The 17,432-nt window shown below is 40.9% G+C and overlaps 2 long non-coding RNA genes across 2 annotated transcripts; both read left to right on the plus strand.

Annotated features, from left to right (window-relative positions):
• Nucleotides 1-1,592: 1,592 nt before the first annotated feature.
• On the plus strand, nt 1,593-3,518 carry LOC143856399 (uncharacterized). Its single transcript, XR_013238186.1, has 2 exons — nt 1,593-2,047; nt 2,526-3,518. It is a non-coding gene; the product is annotated as an uncharacterized LOC143856399 (long non-coding RNA).
• A 1,987-nt stretch (nt 3,519-5,505) lies between these two features.
• Nucleotides 5,506-7,431, plus strand: LOC143856436 (uncharacterized). Its single transcript, XR_013238199.1, has 2 exons — nt 5,506-5,960; nt 6,439-7,431. It is a non-coding gene; the product is annotated as an uncharacterized LOC143856436 (long non-coding RNA).
• The last annotated feature ends 10,001 nt before the right edge of the window (nt 7,432-17,432 follow it).

Consider the following 17,432-nt stretch of genomic DNA (forward strand, 5'->3'; position numbering starts at 1 on the left):
GAACCTTCACTTAGTGAGGACATATCAAAGTTAACCAGAATTGCATAGTAGACGTATCTTTGAACTAGCTATTCTATTTGGTTAACCGGATACGTCTCACACACAAGATTTCACCTCTTTGGGCAATTTCTAAAACCGACACATGTACTGGCCTTGTGTCTATATCTTGGTTTCATGAGCGCTCTAGAGACTAGCCAGGTCTCATAGGAAGCGGCACCACTTCCACACTCACATAGGTAGGCTTATCAAGAGTGCCCCTGTAACTAAAACACTCCAACACTATGTTATAAGCCTATTAAGAGTTTAAATACTCAGCCTTCTCCTTTTAAACATTACAGGTACCAAGCACTTTACCTTGGGATGGCAAATAATACAGATTATAGTGCTTGCAATCACTCCATATGATGTACTTGGACTCATTGAACTCAAGACTTGATGTTTATTCAAGTGTTGAGTTGATGTTCCATCATTGGTGACTATTGGTTAATGGCTTTAACCCCATCCCTAATGATGTTTTACACACCAGATCTCTTGCAAGAGCTTTAGTGAATGGATCGGCCAAGTTTTGGCTCGATCTCACAAAATCAATAGTTACTACTCCATTAGTAAGTAACTCTCTTATAGCACTATGTCTAAGTCCTATATGTCTGGACTTACCATTATAAACATGATTATATGCCCTTGATAGTGTGGCCTGACTATCACAATGGACATAAATCGATGGCATTGGTTTAGACCATAACGGAATTTCCAATAACAAATTCCGAAGCCATTCCGCCTCTTTACAGCATGCTGCCAGAGCTATAAACTCTGCTTCCATAGTTGAAGTTGTTATGCATGTCTGTTTCTTAGAGGCCCAGGAGACTGCTCCCCCACCAAGGGTGAAAATCCACCCACTGGTCGATAAATGGTCTATACGCTCAGTTATCCAACTAGCATCAGAGTATCCTTCTATTACAGTTGGATACCCACTATAACATAAACCATAGTCTATAGTTTTCTTTAAATATTTTAAAACTCTATAGACTGCATTCCAATGAGAAAAACTAGGATTACTGGTAAACCTACTAAGTTTACCTACAGCATATGCTATGTCTGGCCTAGTACAAGTCATAGCATACATAAGACTACCAATTACACTAGCATACCCTAGTTGAGAGATAGTCCTACCAGTATTAAGATACAATTTTATATTTGGGTCAAAAGGTGTTGAAATGGGTGAACATTCAAAATGGTTAAACTTTTTAAGAACTTTCTCAATATAATGTGATTGTGTTAGAATAAGACCATTATCCTGTCTTATGATTCTAATACCCAAAATCACATCAGCTTCACCCATATCTTTCATATCAAAGTTTTGAGAAAGATACGATTTAGTACTTTGAATGTGTAATAACCGGTAAAAATATATATTAAAAATACTATGCAAATTACTATTCATAAGTACTATTCAGAATAAGACTATTCATAATTACTATTCACAGTAGGACCCACCAAGTACTATTCATAAGTAGGTCCCACGACCAGCGGGCCCCACATCAAACGGGTCCCACCAACAGCGGGTCCCACATCAGTAGGTCCCACATCAACGGGTCCCACATCTAGTGGAAAACGGAAATATCATCGCACCGACGAAAATAATAATAAACAAATCGTAAATAGTAGCAAAAATACTATTGACCGACGAAATTAATAATAAAAAAATATATTATTTACTATGCAAGTACTGTTAACCGACGAAAATAATAATTTAAAATAGTAAATAGTCTTTACTATGCAAAAGTACTATGCAAAAATACTATTGACCGACAGAAATAATATTAAAATAATAAATAGTCTTTACTATGCAAAAGTACTATGCAAAAGTACTATGCAAAAAAATGTCTATAAATAGAGGAAGAGAAGAAGAAGAAGAAGAAGAAGAAAATAAGAAGAAAAGGAAAGAGAGAGAGAGAGAGGAAGAGGAAAAGAGAGAGAGAGAGAGAAAGAGGAAGAGAAAGAGAGGGAAGAGAGAGAGAAAAGAAGGAAAAGGGAAATCCACTACCAAGTAAGTTTTTATAATAGTCTCTCTTTCAATGGTTGGTTCTACCACCTAAATTATTTAATGATCTCTTTCATGGTTGGTTCTACCACCTACCTATATTTTATTTGAAGTAATGGTTGGTTTTACCACCTATATGGATAAAGTAATGGTTGGTTCTACCACCTATATACTTAACGGTGAAATGCTAGCATAGTAACCGTAAAGTAAACTTTATCAACTTATGGTGAAATGAATAGTGACATACGGGGCCCACATAAATAGTGACATGATGAGGCCCACATGAATAGTGACATGCGGGGCCCACATAAATAGTGACATGATGGGGCTCACATGAATAGTGACATGCGGGGCCCACATGAATAGTGACATGCGGGGCCCACATGAATAGTAGCATGCGGGGCCCACATGATCTTAAATTTGATAGAAAGAACACAGGGAATATTATCAGAAAGGAATTTGATAGAAAGAACACTGAACACAGGAAACATCAGAATTTGAAAAGGGTACTTCTCACGTTGCTTTCGTGTGAAAAGGGTACTTCTCACGTTGCTTTCGTGAAATTCTCATCTGCACGATCCTTTCCACGTACATTCAGGCAAGTGAATATGGACTCGCTTCATAACGGTAATTCAGTGTAATTCCTATGATTATTTGATATGTGACTGTGTTAGAAGGTAAAAGTATCTTCAATACCATATTTCTTTAGAATTTCATTTCAGAAAGCAAAGTTTCATATTCATTCAGAAAGCAAAATTTGCATAAATTCTGCATGCCATTCTAGGTTGAAATGAAGGGTGAGAGAATAGTTGACGGCCAGAGTCAGGGTAATTGAGAATTGCCATAATGACCATAATGACCGTATGACTATTGGGGAGATTTTCGGGTGGAAGGTGACCCAAAGAAAATCCTCGGGTGGAAGGTGACCCAAAGGAAATCCTAGAAAGGAGCACGTCTCATTAGGGGGCGGAGGTTCCTTGATGGTCAATAGTTGACGGCCAGAGTCAGGGTAATTGGGGAATTGCCATAATGGCCATAATGACCGTATGACTATTGGGGGAGAGAACATATTGGGAATCACAGTAAGGATGAGAGTTCATATTACTTGATTTATTTCCAAATTTGATTTATTTGAAAAACTGTATAGTTTAAAATGGATTCTAATGTTGATCATTGAAATTTTTATGGTTATTGTACTGTTTCTTTTATGTCGTGAGCCTTTTTCCTTGCTCTTACGTTGCTACATTTCCCTCCACAGGATTAGTAGAAGAGGGAGCCTTCGCAAACGAAGACATATAAATAAAGCGGGAATGGGAAATAAATAGAGAGGGTGGAGTGACAGATGGGTCACCTGTCGTATTTAGACTCAGTTTAAGTATTTAATTTCGGACTGTAATAAATTTTATTTGGGATGCTAGGTCCTTAATTTAGAACAGAGTGAGTTTAAAATTTTAAATGGATTTCATTATTGAGAATACTTCCGCTGCTCATAAAGAACATCAGGTGAATTTGTCAAATAGGTGTAACGGCTTGGTTCTGGAAATCGGGTCGTTACAGTTGTGGTATCAGAGCTGCACCAGGTTTAAGCTGTGAGGAACCTGGTGAACGAGTCTTGGGTACGTCTTAAGATGGGATACGAAGACCTAGTAATTAAAAGTTATGGCATCTTCCAACACACCCTGCTGACCAACACACCCTGCTGAAAATGTAAATTAATTGTAGGCTTGTCTTGACAGAAGATGAATACTTACCAGAGAAAAGGAGCTAGGAGGGATGGCCAGGAAGAGGAGCAAGACCCTCTGCGCATGCTTACGGAAATACTTAGGAGTCAAGTGCAGTCCCAAGCAGCGAGTCAAGAGGCCCTCCGAAGTATTGCGGCAAATTTGGCCGTGCACCAGCCAAGGGAAGATCCTACCAAACTCCATCGTCAGTTCAGGGATTATCACCCTCCTGAATTCACTGGGGTGGGAGATCCTATGGTAGCCGACAGCTGGATCTTGAGCGTGGAACGCATCTTTGATGTCATGGCGTGCGATGATGAACAGAAAATTAGGTTGGCCTCATTTCTTTTCACTAGCGAGGCAGGAGTCTGGTGGAGAACCACTGTACAGAATTACCCGACGGCGACCACCGAGACTTGGAGCCAATTTAAGACGAGATTTAATGCCCAGTTCTTTCCTGCACATGTAAAGGACTCACTGGCTGAAGAATTCGCAGCACTGAAGCAAGAAAGGATGTCGGTGGCCCAGTATGGGGCAAGATTCAGGACTCTATTCCGCTATGCCCCAGGTTATGCCGCCACTGAGGAGGATAGGGTAAGGAAATTTGTGGACGGGCTCCGCCCCACCCTTATGGCCAGCATTATTATCCTTAATCCTCAGACCTTAGCAGAGGCCTGTGCGAAGGCGGAAGTCGCAGAGAGAAGCGAAAGAATTGTTTCGGCTGCAAGGGCACAATCCTCTGCGAACCGAAATCAACCACCACCTCTAAAGAAGCAGAAGTCGGAGAATGAGAATGAGAATGTGAGTTATACTGTTCCAATATGCCCAACTTGCGGAAAGAGACATACGGGTCAATGCTTGAGGGGCAGGGATGTATGCTATTACTGTGGGGACCCTAACCACAAACAGTACAACTGCCCTAGGTTGGGCAGACAGCAAAATGGGACCCCATCCCAACATCAGCCTCAAACTCTGAGACAGTCTGCCCCTCAGCAGAATCAGTGGAGGGGTAATCAGAACCAGCCGCAAAATCAAGAGAAGAGAAACCAATATCGCCCTCTGAGTCAAGATGAGAAAGCGCAAGGAGGGTCAGGAAATCGTTTCTTTGCACTCGTTAACGACAGTGCTAAGGCATCTACTGCGATAACTGAAGGTCAGGATTTTAATTACTATTCTCCTTACAATTTTATTATTCGTATAACTGAAAGTAAGCCTGCGAAAAGTAAGCCTGCGAAAAGTTAGATATGAGATGGTAGGATTTGTAAGGGGGGAAAGAAGCTAGTTAAGTGATAGGAGGCAAATATTTGGGACATCTGTTCAGGAGTCACTCAGGGTAAAAAGGCAGGAACTAAAAGGCAGGAACTTTAGGTCATCATAATAGAAGATAGTGACTCCGAGAGTGAAACCACAGAGACCAAGAACATCCCATATTCAGCTGTTTGTGAGCTATGATAATTGATAGCCTATGCGACGCACCATTTCCTTGTTCTTCTAGAATAGTAAATTTCGGGGACGAAATTTTCATTAAGGGGGGTAGAATGTAATAACCGGTAAAAATATATATTAAAAATACTATGCAAATTACTATTCATAAGTACTATTCAGAATAAGACTATTCATAATTACTATTCACAGTAGGACCCACCAAGTACTATTCATAAGTAGGTCCCACGACCAGCGGGCCCCACATCAAACGGGTCCCACCAACAGCGGGTCCCACATCAGTAGGTCCCACATCAACGGGTCCCACATCTAGTGGAAAACGGAAATATCATCGCACCGACGAAAATAATAATAAACAAATCGTAAATAGTAGCAAAAATACTATTGACCGACGAAATTAATAATAAAAAAATATATTATTTACTATGCAAGTACTGTTAACCGACGAAAATAATAATTTAAAATAGTAAATAGTCTTTACTATGCAAAAGTACTATGCAAAAATACTATTGACCGACAGAAATAATATTAAAATAATAAATAGTCTTTACTATGCAAAAGTACTATGCAAAAGTACTATGCAAAAAAATGTCTATAAATAGAGGAAGAGAAGAAGAAGAAGAAGAAGAAGAAAATAAGAAGAAAAGGAAAGAGAGAGAGAGAGAGGAAGAGGAAAAGAGAGAGAGAGAGAGAAAGAGGAAGAGAAAGAGAGGGAAGAGAGAGAGAAAAGAAGGAAAAGGGAAATCCACTACCAAGTAAGTTTTTATAATAGTCTCTCTTTCAATGGTTGGTTCTACCACCTAAATTATTTAATGATCTCTTTCATGGTTGGTTCTACCACCTACCTATATTTTATTTGAAGTAATGGTTGGTTTTACCACCTATATGGATAAAGTAATGGTTGGTTCTACCACCTATATACTTAACGGTGAAATGCTAGCATAGTAACCGTAAAGTAAACTTTATCAACTTATGGTGAAATGAATAGTGACATACGGGGCCCACATAAATAGTGACATGATGAGGCCCACATGAATAGTGACATGCGGGGCCCACATAAATAGTGACATGATGGGGCTCACATGAATAGTGACATGCGGGGCCCACATGAATAGTGACATGCGGGGCCCACATGAATAGTAGCATGCGGGGCCCACATGATCTTAAATTTGATAGAAAGAACACAGGGAATATTATCAGAAAGGAATTTGATAGAAAGAACACTGAACACAGGAAACATCAGAATTTGAAAAGGGTACTTCTCACGTTGCTTTCGTGTGAAAAGGGTACTTCTCACGTTGCTTTCGTGAAATTCTCATCTGCACGATCCTTTCCACGTACATTCAGGCAAGTGAATATGGACTCGCTTCATAACGGTAATTCAGTGTAATTCCTATGATTATTTGATATGTGACTGTGTTAGAAGGTAAAAGTATCTTCAATACCATATTTCTTTAGAATTTCATTTCAGAAAGCAAAGTTTCATATTCATTCAGAAAGCAAAATTTGCATAAATTCTGCATGCCATTCTAGGTTGAAATGAAGGGTGAGAGAATAGTTGACGGCCAGAGTCAGGGTAATTGAGAATTGCCATAATGACCATAATGACCGTATGACTATTGGGGAGATTTTCGGGTGGAAGGTGACCCAAAGAAAATCCTCGGGTGGAAGGTGACCCAAAGGAAATCCTAGAAAGGAGCACGTCTCATTAGGGGGCGGAGGTTCCTTGATGGTCAATAGTTGACGGCCAGAGTCAGGGTAATTGGGGAATTGCCATAATGGCCATAATGACCGTATGACTATTGGGGGAGAGAACATATTGGGAATCACAGTAAGGATGAGAGTTCATATTACTTGATTTATTTCCAAATTTGATTTATTTGAAAAACTGTATAGTTTAAAATGGATTCTAATGTTGATCATTGAAATTTTTATGGTTATTGTACTGTTTCTTTTATGTCGTGAGCCTTTTTCCTTGCTCTTACGTTGCTACATTTCCCTCCACAGGATTAGTAGAAGAGGGAGCCTTCGCAAACGAAGACATATAAATAAAGCGGGAATGGGAAATAAATAGAGAGGGTGGAGTGACAGATGGGTCACCTGTCGTATTTAGACTCAGTTTAAGTATTTAATTTCGGACTGTAATAAATTTTATTTGGGATGCTAGGTCCTTAATTTAGAACAGAGTGAGTTTAAAATTTTAAATGGATTTCATTATTGAGAATACTTCCGCTGCTCATAAAGAACATCAGGTGAATTTGTCAAATAGGTGTAACGGCTTGGTTCTGGAAATCGGGTCGTTACAGAATGCTTGCAATATCAGTACCAAAAATTAACATGTCATCAACATATAAACAAATAACAACACCTTTGCTGCCCTTAAATTTACTGTATATACATTTATCTGACTCATGTATCTTATAACCATTTGACACTAAGACTTTATCAAATCTTTCATGCCATTGTTTAGGGGCTTGCTTAAGCCCATACAAAGATTTGATAAGCTTACATACTTTATGCTCTTGGCCTGGCAGAATAAATCCCTCAGGTTGTTCCATATACACTTCTTCATCAAGTTCACCATTTAAGAATGCGGTTTTAACATCCATCTGGTGAATGTGAAGTTTGTATATGGAAGCAAGGGCAATCAACACTCTAATGGTAGAAATCCTAGCAACAGGTGCATAAGTGTCAAAGAAATCAATACCGGGTTTTTGAGTAAACCCTTTGGCAACTAACCTTGCCTTAAACTTTTCTATGGTCCCATCTACTTTGATCTTCTTCTTGAAGATCCATTTACATCCTATAGGTTTAGACCCAGGTGGTAGATCAACCAAAATCCAAGTTTTATTACCCATGATAGAATCCATTTCGTCATTAATTGCTTCTTTCCAAAAAGCAGCATCTTGTGACTTTATGGCTTCTCCATAGGTTTGAGGGTCACTTTCTATGCTTAAATTTAACAAGACAGAACCTTGGAGTTTTTCCCTTGTCCCTTCTACCAGGTAGGTTACAAAGTCAGGGCCAAAACTCCTATCCCTTCTATCTCTTGAGCTTCTTCTTATTTTACTAGGTTGTACACTAGGTTCACCAACTTCTGTTTGTGATTCTAAAGGATGATCTACAGAAGTTGTAGGTTCAATTTCTTTAGGAATTGAAGTGAACCTATTTTCATAGAAAAATGCATCTCTAGATTCAATTATGGTATTGACAACTATGAAATCATTAGGTTCTATAACTAAGAACCTATAGGCCTTACTGTGACTAGCATATCCCAAAAAGATACACTCAATACCCCTTTCACCTAATTTTCTTAACTTAGGTTTAGGGACTTTAACTATAGATCTACAACCCCAAACTTTAAGGTAACTTAAGTTTGGTTTCCTTTTCTTCCACAATTCATAAGGGGTTATATCAGATTTCTTACTTGGTACCCTATTCAAAATGTGACAAGCTGTAAGTAAGGCTTCACCCCAAAAACTTTTATTTAAACCAGAATTAACAAGCATAGCATTAATCATTTCAGTAAGTGTCCTATTCTTCCTTTCTGCTACACCATTTTGTTGTGGTGTATAAGGGGCAGAAGTTTCATGGACTATGCCTACTGATTCACAGAAATGAGGAAAGTGATATTCACCACCTCTATCTGATCTGAGACATTTAATGCTTGTTATACATTGGTTTTCTACTTCAGTTTTATAAATCTTAAATTTTTCTAAAACCTCATCTTTATGACTAAGTAGATAAACATAACAGTACTTAGAATAATCATCAATAAATGTAACAAAGTACTTTTTACCTCCCTTTGTGGGAACACTATGTATGTCACATACATCACTATGAATTAAATCTAACAAGTTAGAAGTTCTATCTACTTTAGGAAATGACTTAGTAATTATCTTGGTTTGCATGCATGTTTTACATCTATCTACTAAGTCATTTTCATATTTAGGAATTAAGGTTAACTTAACCATATCATTCATTTTCCTAGTATTTACATGTCCTAAACGATTATGCCATAAAGATAAAGAAGAATCCAAAACATAAGCAAAGACATTCACTTTATTGATATTAAGTTTGAACATCCCTTCATACATATATCCCTTCCCAACAAAAGTACCCCCCTTAGAAAGAATGAACTTGTCAGATTCAAATACAAGTTTGAAGCCATTCTTGTTGAGAATGCTTCCAGACACTAAGTTCTTTCTAACTTCTGGTACATGGTAGACACCGGTTAGAGTGAGTCGCTTGCCGGATGTGAACTCAAGTTCCACCTTGCCCTTCCCTTTGACTTCTGCTGTCGACGAATTTCCCATGTATAACACGCTTCCATCTTCAACTGTTTCATAAGTTGAAAACAGGTTCCTGTCTTTACAGACATGCATCGTCGCACCAGAGTCAATCCACCAATCATTGCCATCTTCAAGCATATTTGCCTCTGAAATCATGGCGACAAACTTTTCTTTGTCTGTTGGTGCACCCGACTTCTTATCCTTAAGAAGTCGGCACTCACTCTTGTAATGGCCTGGTTTGCCACAGTTGAAACAAGCACCCTTTCTTTTCTTATTCTTATTAGTATTCTTTTCAGGGTGTTTGTTTCTCTTCCAATTGCCTTTTCTTTGTTGGTTCGAATTCTTGACATTTTCCACCAAATGGATCTTAGAGGATACAGTTTCATTTTCTTTCTTGTCTCTGATTCTTGACTCTTCCTCAATCCTGAGGCATTGAGCTGTGGACCCCGATCCGAGACGGGCGTGGAGGGACGGGCTCCCGCGCGAGTCTCAGGAGATCGTCCACGTGAAGGAGAGCCCCACCAAGGAACTCTCGAAAGAGTGCCCCTCACAGCATGAGCGGCGATGGCCCCCGCGCGAGTCTCAGGAGATCGTCCACGTGAAGGAGAGCCCCACCAAGGAACTCTCGAAAGAGTGCCCCTCACAGCATGAGCGGCGATGTAAAGTGAGATACCTCTCGATTCGGGGACTAGCCCAGATTCGAGGCGTACCTTAAACAAAGAAGAGTCGCCATCCAAGGAAGTGGGCCCTGGATCCCATGCTGTGCTCTGTTGCAACGGATAACCAGAGATATAAAATAGGGTTCGTGCCTGATGACGAATGGGGAAGGGATTAGGCGCCCCCAATTCGCCCAAGTGCTAGCACCTGGTCTCTTATGCCATTTATTATTAATTTTGAAGAGTTTTGGGCGAAAATCATGCGAAATGAGAACGAATATCTCCGAGATAACGTCTAGTTAATCATGCATGTCTCGGAGATGAATAAGAAGCACACACAAAAGAAATGAAAGATATGTCGCCTAAGAATAGCTAGGTTATGAGTGCCATGCCTAATTGGTGTCTAAGTTCTGGTGGACAAGCACATGCATGCTACAGCTAAAGGTATAGGATCTGTACATAAAAATAAGAAAACACAGCAAAACACACAACACAACACGACTCGACACACGACCCGACACGACAAACCCTAGACTCTAATGCAATACTTGACTCGGACCAGGATGGCCATCCATCCTAGCTGCACTACGTATCCCGGCCTCGGGAAGAATCAGAGCCAACGTAGTTCGGTGCCCTATTCTAAACTACGATGCCTAAAACTCTAGGACCGCTATCCTAGACTCGATCCACTAGACTCGACTGATGTTTAAAGTTTTTTGTGCGATTGCTTAAATTCAAGTGGATTGTAATTTTTAGGACTCTATATGCCCTAACTAATGCAAGTTGATTAGCCTTAAGCTAATGCAGGTGGGCCCTATATCCTATGTGTATCTAGGCTGTGCATTCTAAGGAAAACCATGGGTTGACTATATGCTTCCTAGTCTAGCCATCGGTTCGACTAAATGTCTAACCGATCGACTTGAGGCCTCCTAACTCTAGGGACACTCACACGACAGGACACACCATATCAATACAAATCAGGACCGACTCCTAACTCTAAAACACCCTAAATATCTAGGACAGACTCCTAACTCTAGGGGAAGATCTTTTTTGAAAAGGTTTTGAAGTTTTTTTGTATTTTTTTGGAATATTTGAAATGTTTATTTTTAAAGGTTTGGCTGGACCTGGGATGTGGACCCCAAGCTGCACTACGTACCCTGTTGAAAGGGATCAAGCCAACGTAGTTCGGACCAGAATTCCTAACTACTCTGCACATGACTCAAGATTTTTTTTTGAAATTTTGATTTTTAAAATGTTTTTGGATTTTGAATTGTTTTTGAGATGTTTTTGAATTTTCAAGTGTTTTTTGGAATGTTTTTGTTGTTTTCAAGTATTTTTGAAATGTTTTTATTGTTTTTTGACACCAGAGAATAAAATCCTATCATCATAAGGGTAGGGAGACTTCTGGAATCCCGCAAAGGTTGGACATCATCCTATACTTTGCGGGGGAACGAACAGGAAAATAACTCGGCAAGGGTTGGACAGCATCCTATACCTTGCAGGAGCGGGTAAAGATCACAACTTGATGGGAGGATGGACAGAATCCTAACCCCTATGATGACAGGAAAAATTCCTGGACTGACTGAAGGACTGACTCCTGTGCTGAAGACTGTTATAATTACTATTTATAATTACTATACAAGATTACTATTCAAAAATACTATTCATAATTACTATTTATAGGTACTATTCAAAACTACTATTCATAATTACTATTTATAAGTACTATTCAAAACTACTATTCATAATTACTATTTATAAGTACTATTCAAAACTACTATTCATAGTAGGACCCGCCGATGTGGGACCCATTGATGTGGGACCCGCTGTGGGACCCGCTGATGTGGGACCCGCTGTGGGACCCGCTGTTGTGGGACCCGCTGTGGGACCCGCTGATGTGGGACCCGCTGTGGGACCCGCTTGTGGGACCCGCTGTGGGACCCACGGATGTGGGACCTGCTGTGGGACCTACTGATGTGGGACCCGCTGTGGGACCCGTTGTGGGACCCACTGATGTGGGACCCGCTGTGGGACCCGCTGATGTGGGACCCGCTGATGTGGGACCCGCTGTGGGACCTACTGATGTGGGACCCGCTGTGGGACCCGCTGATGTGGGACCCGTGTAGTGCAAAGAATGAATAATTATAAAATAAAAAAATTGAACTTACGCCAGCTATAGGAGGAACAAGAGATCCAGGAAGGTATTGACAGAGTCGTGCTTGTGTGGGGCCCGCTGATGTGGGACCCGCTGATGTAGGACCCGCTGATGTGGGACCCGCTGGAGGTGGGGCCCGCTGGAGGTGGGGTGGAGGAGATGTGGATGCCGGTGGAGCTCCGGTGGTTGGTTGGGAGGATGCCGGAGAAGGTGGCCGGAATCCGGTTGGGTTGCCGGAGGAGAAGAGGTGGTGGTCTGTGGTGGATGGAGGGTCGGATGATGGTGGTGGTGATCGGTGGATGGTCGGTCGGAAATGGGTTTGGCCTCGCCGGATTCCGGCTGGGTTGCCGGAGGAGAAGACTCTCTCTCTCTCTCTTTCTCTCCCTCTCTCTCTCTCTACAGATCTCTCCTCTCTCTCTCTCTCTCTCTCCCCTCTGGTGATCTCTCTCTCTCTCCCCCTCCCCTCTGCAGATCTCTCTCTCTCTCTCCCCTCTGGTTTTTCTTCTACTGTCGTTTCTTCTTTTCTTTTCTTTTTTTTTGTCTGCAGAGGGTTGGCGACCAGAAGAACTCCTCCAATGGTTTTTTTTTTTTTTATATTATTCTGGTTTGACGAAAGAGGGGTGGTAGGTGAAGAAAATGAGGGGGAAATGAAGAAAAAAAGGAAAGGGAGGGGGGACAGTGATGATGGTTTTTTGTTTTTTTTTTTTTTTTCGTCAAATGGGAGGTGCGGGCTCAAGAAAAGAAAAAAAAGGGGGACAATCATGATGGGTTTTTATTTTATATTATATATATATATTTATATATGTAAAAGAAACCGACGATTCTCCTCTCTCTCTCTGTAAAATCGATTTTTATTTTATTATTATTATTTTTTTATTTTATAAAAACAGGGTGGTGATATTGGCACTACCAATATTGATGGGCGCACTATTGGCGGAAAAATTGATGGGCGCACCATCCAATCGTGTCTTATTCAAAATCTGCTCTGCACCGTTCCAGGATAATTCACCCCCCTTTTCTGGTTTACACTACGGTCCTTTCTCTGCTCGTTCGCTAGGCAAACGTACTCGGATTTTGACGAAATTTTGCGGGGACCTAGCTGGGACCCTAACTTACCTTGGGGAGAAATTTGGAGTCCTAAAGCATTGGTTTGATGGGGTTTTGCATAAAATTGGAAGGGTTTAGGGCACGGTCAAAATGGGGTGTCTACAGATGCCCCTCTTTGGCAGAGCGTGCTTGTCGCGCGAATGTCAAAGCTGAACAGACAACACATTTTGACTGGCCCAAAATCAGAGGGTTTTTTTTTTTTTTTTTTTTTTTAATTTTGGATTTTTTGTTTTTTTTTTTTTTTTTTTTTTGGATTTTTGAAAATGATACTCACAAAGATAACATGGTGAAATAGCCTTTCACCGGACTCTGACTCCATAAACGCTGGTGAGATAGCCTCTCTTGAACTCGTAACTCAATAGTGGATATATGGATGAGATAGCCTCTCTTGCAAAACTTTAAAGGATTGATTTGGCTGCGAGAGAGCCGGGAAAGATATTGGTTTGGTAGCGATTGAACCAGAAGCCGAGAATTGACTTGACTGCGAATGAGTCGGAAGGTCAAAATTTGCTTGGTTGCGAGCGAACCGAAAAGCGAAGGGTTGACTTGACTGCAAAGGAGCCAAAATCAGGGATACTGGCCTAGTTGCGAATGAACTATAAAGTGAGGGATTGACTCGACTGCGAATGAGTCAGAGTCAGGGAGATTAGCTTGATTGCGAATGAATCAAGAAATCAGCAAGAAACTCGGCAGCGAATGAGCCGAAGAGTCTAAGATTTTAGCTTGGTTGCGAATGAACCAAAAGGCTGGAATTTGGTTTTAGCTGTGAATGAGTTAAGAATTGAAAGATTGACTCGACTGCGAAGGAGTCGAAGTCAGGGAGATTATCTTGATTGCGAATGAATCAAGAAATCAGCGAGAACTTGGCAGCGAATGTGCCGAAGAGTCCGAGATTTTGACCCGGTTGCGAATGAACCAAAAAGGCCGGAATGATGACTTGGTTGCGAACGAACTGAAGTCAAAGAGATTAATTTGACTGCGAATGAGTCAAGAGTTTAGAAAATAGACCTGACTGCGAATGAGTTGGAAGCCTAAGATTTTGACTTGGTTGCGAATGAACCAAAAGGTCGAAAATACGAGCTAGACTGCGAATGAGTCAAAACTCAAAGGATTGACCTGGTTGCGAATGAACCGAAAGGTTGAAGATATGCAAACCTGAATTTGGATCTGAGAAGATAGCATCTTGGCAGATGATCAGGGCGGAATGATTAGACAGTTATCATGATCAAACCTATAACCTGGTTGCGAATGAACCGAAAGGTGGAGGTTATGAGCGAGACTGCGAATGAGTCAAAACTCAAGGATTGACCTGGTTGCGAATGAACCGAAAGGTCGAAGATATGCAAACCTGAATTTGGATCTGAGAAGATAGCATCTTGGCAGATGATCAGGGCGGAATGATTAGACAGTTATCATGATCAAACCTATGACCTGGTTGCGAATGAACCGAAAGGTCGAGGATATGAGCGAGACTGCGAATGAGTCAAAACTCAAGGATTGACCTGGTTGCGAATGAACCGAAAGGTTGAAGATATGCAAACCTGAATTTGGATCTGAGAAGATAGCATCTTGGCAGATGATCAGGGCGGAATGATTAGACAGTTATCATGATCAAACCTATGACCTGGTTGCGAATGAACCGAAAGGCCGAGGATATGAGCGAGACTGCGAATGAGTCAAAACTCAAAGGATTGACCTGGTTGCGAATGAACCGAAAGGTCGAAGATATGCAAACCTGAATTTGGATCTGAGAAGATAGCATCTTGGCAGATGATCAGGGCGGAATGATTAGACAGTTATCATGATCAAACCTATGACCTGGTTGCGAATGAACCGAAAGGCCGAGGATATGAGCGAGACTGCGAATGAGTCAAAACTCAAAGGATTGACCTGGTTGCGAATGAACCGAAAGGTCGAAGATGTGCAAACCTGAATTTGGATCTGAGAAGATAGCATCTTGGCAGATGATCAGGGCGGAATGATTAGACAGTTATCATGATCAAACCTAAATTGGGATCTGGGAAGATAGCATCTTGACAGATCAACAGGGCGGAATGATTAGACAGCTATCATGATCAAACCTAAATTGGGATCTGGGAAGATAGCATCTTGACAGATCAACATGGTGGAATGATTAGACAGCTATCATGATCAAGCCTAAATTGAGATCTGGGAAGATAGCATCTTGACAGATCAACATGGCGGAATGATTAGACAGCTATCATGATCAAACCTAAATTGGGATCTGGGAAGATAGCATCTTGACAGATCAACATGGCGGAATGATTAGACAGCTATCATGATCAAACCTAAATTGGGATCTGGGAAGATAGCATCTTGACAGATCAACATGGTGGAATGATTAGACAGCTATCATGATCAAGCCTAAATCGAGATCTAGGAAGATAGCATCTTGACAGATCAACATGGCGGAATGATTAGACAGCTATCATGATCAAACCTAAATTGGGATCTGGGAAGATAGCATCTTGACAGATCAACACGGTGGAATGATTAGACAGCTATCATGATCAAACCTAAATTGGGATCTGGGAAGATAGCATCTTGACAGATCAACATGGTGGAATGATTAGACAGCTATCATGATCAAGTCTAAATTGAGATCTGGGAAGATAGCATCTTGACAGATCAACATGGTGGAATGATTAGACAGCTATCATGATCAAGCCTAAATTGAGATCTGGGAAGATAGCATCTTGACAGATCAACATGGTGGAATAATTAGACAGCTATCATGATCAAACCTAAATTGGGATCTGGGAAGATAGCATCTTGACAGATCAACATGGTGGAATGATTAGACAGCTATCATGATCAAACCTAAATTGGGATCTGGGAAGATAGCATCTTGACAGATCAACATGGTGGAATGATTAGACAGCTATCATGATCAAGTCTAAATTGAGATCTGGGAAGATAGCATCTTGACAGATCAACATGGTGGAATGATTAGACAGCTATCATGATCAAGCCTAAATTGAGATCTGGGAAGATAGCATCTTGACAGATCAACATGGTGGAATGATTAGACAGCTATCATGATCAAACCTAAATTGGGATCTGGGAAGATAGCATCTTGACAGATCAACATGGCGGAATGATTAGACAGCTATCATGATCAAGCCTAAATTGAGATCTGGGAAGATAGCATCTTGACAGATCAACATGGTGGAATGATTAGACAGCTATCATGATCAAACCTAAATTGGGATCTGGGAAGATAGCATCTTGACAGATCAACATGGCGGAATGATTAGACAGCTATCATGATCAAACCACTCTAAGAATCAAGAACACGAAACTCAAGGAGGAACAATTTTGATTCAAGAAATCGAGATTTCGATCGATTCCATTACATGATTGATTGTCTCTTGCCGAGAACGTTAGGAGTGTGTGATCTCTGCTGAGAACCAGACACAGGTAACTTGCTGAGGTTTTGAGTATTGACCATTTTTCTGATTTTGCCGGGGATTGAAGGCTGCGCGAGCAAATTCTAGACTCTGCTTGGGAAACTGATTTTCTGGGGAAGTTGACCTTTCAGAGAGTGCACTCGTCTGAGAAGTTTGAAGTTTGGCTCGAGATATACTCGTACATCTCTTATCTCAACTTACCGAAGACATTGGCACTGATTGCTTTTTGTGCTTGATATCTTTTATGACGCAAGTCATAAAAGATGCCCCTAGTATATTGTGTTTCCATGACAGGAGTTTTAAGGAGGCAGGACAATGATGGTTGAAGAAAAGATGCTTCATTTCATGAAGGCTCAAGGATGCAAAGTTCTTTTGTATGGAGAGAATAGGACAATAACCATGATGGCTGAGTCTGAAAATCCCTTCTTTCGCATTGCTCACTTTTGGAGGCTTAAGGTCTCTGGTAGGTTTGAACAAGATGTCTCCCGCCCCTTCTGATACCTAAACCAGGATTTACTCTGAATTTTCTTCGCATTTTGGATGACACGCTCCCATTCTTCCAGCATCTGACAGTTTGGACTTCGCA

Source organism: Tasmannia lanceolata, unplaced genomic scaffold (genome assembly GCF_043159265.1).
Source record: "Tasmannia lanceolata isolate RefF3 unplaced genomic scaffold, GAP_Taslan_0.1 ptg000023l, whole genome shotgun sequence".
NCBI lineage: Eukaryota > Viridiplantae > Streptophyta > Magnoliopsida > Canellales > Winteraceae > Tasmannia > Tasmannia lanceolata.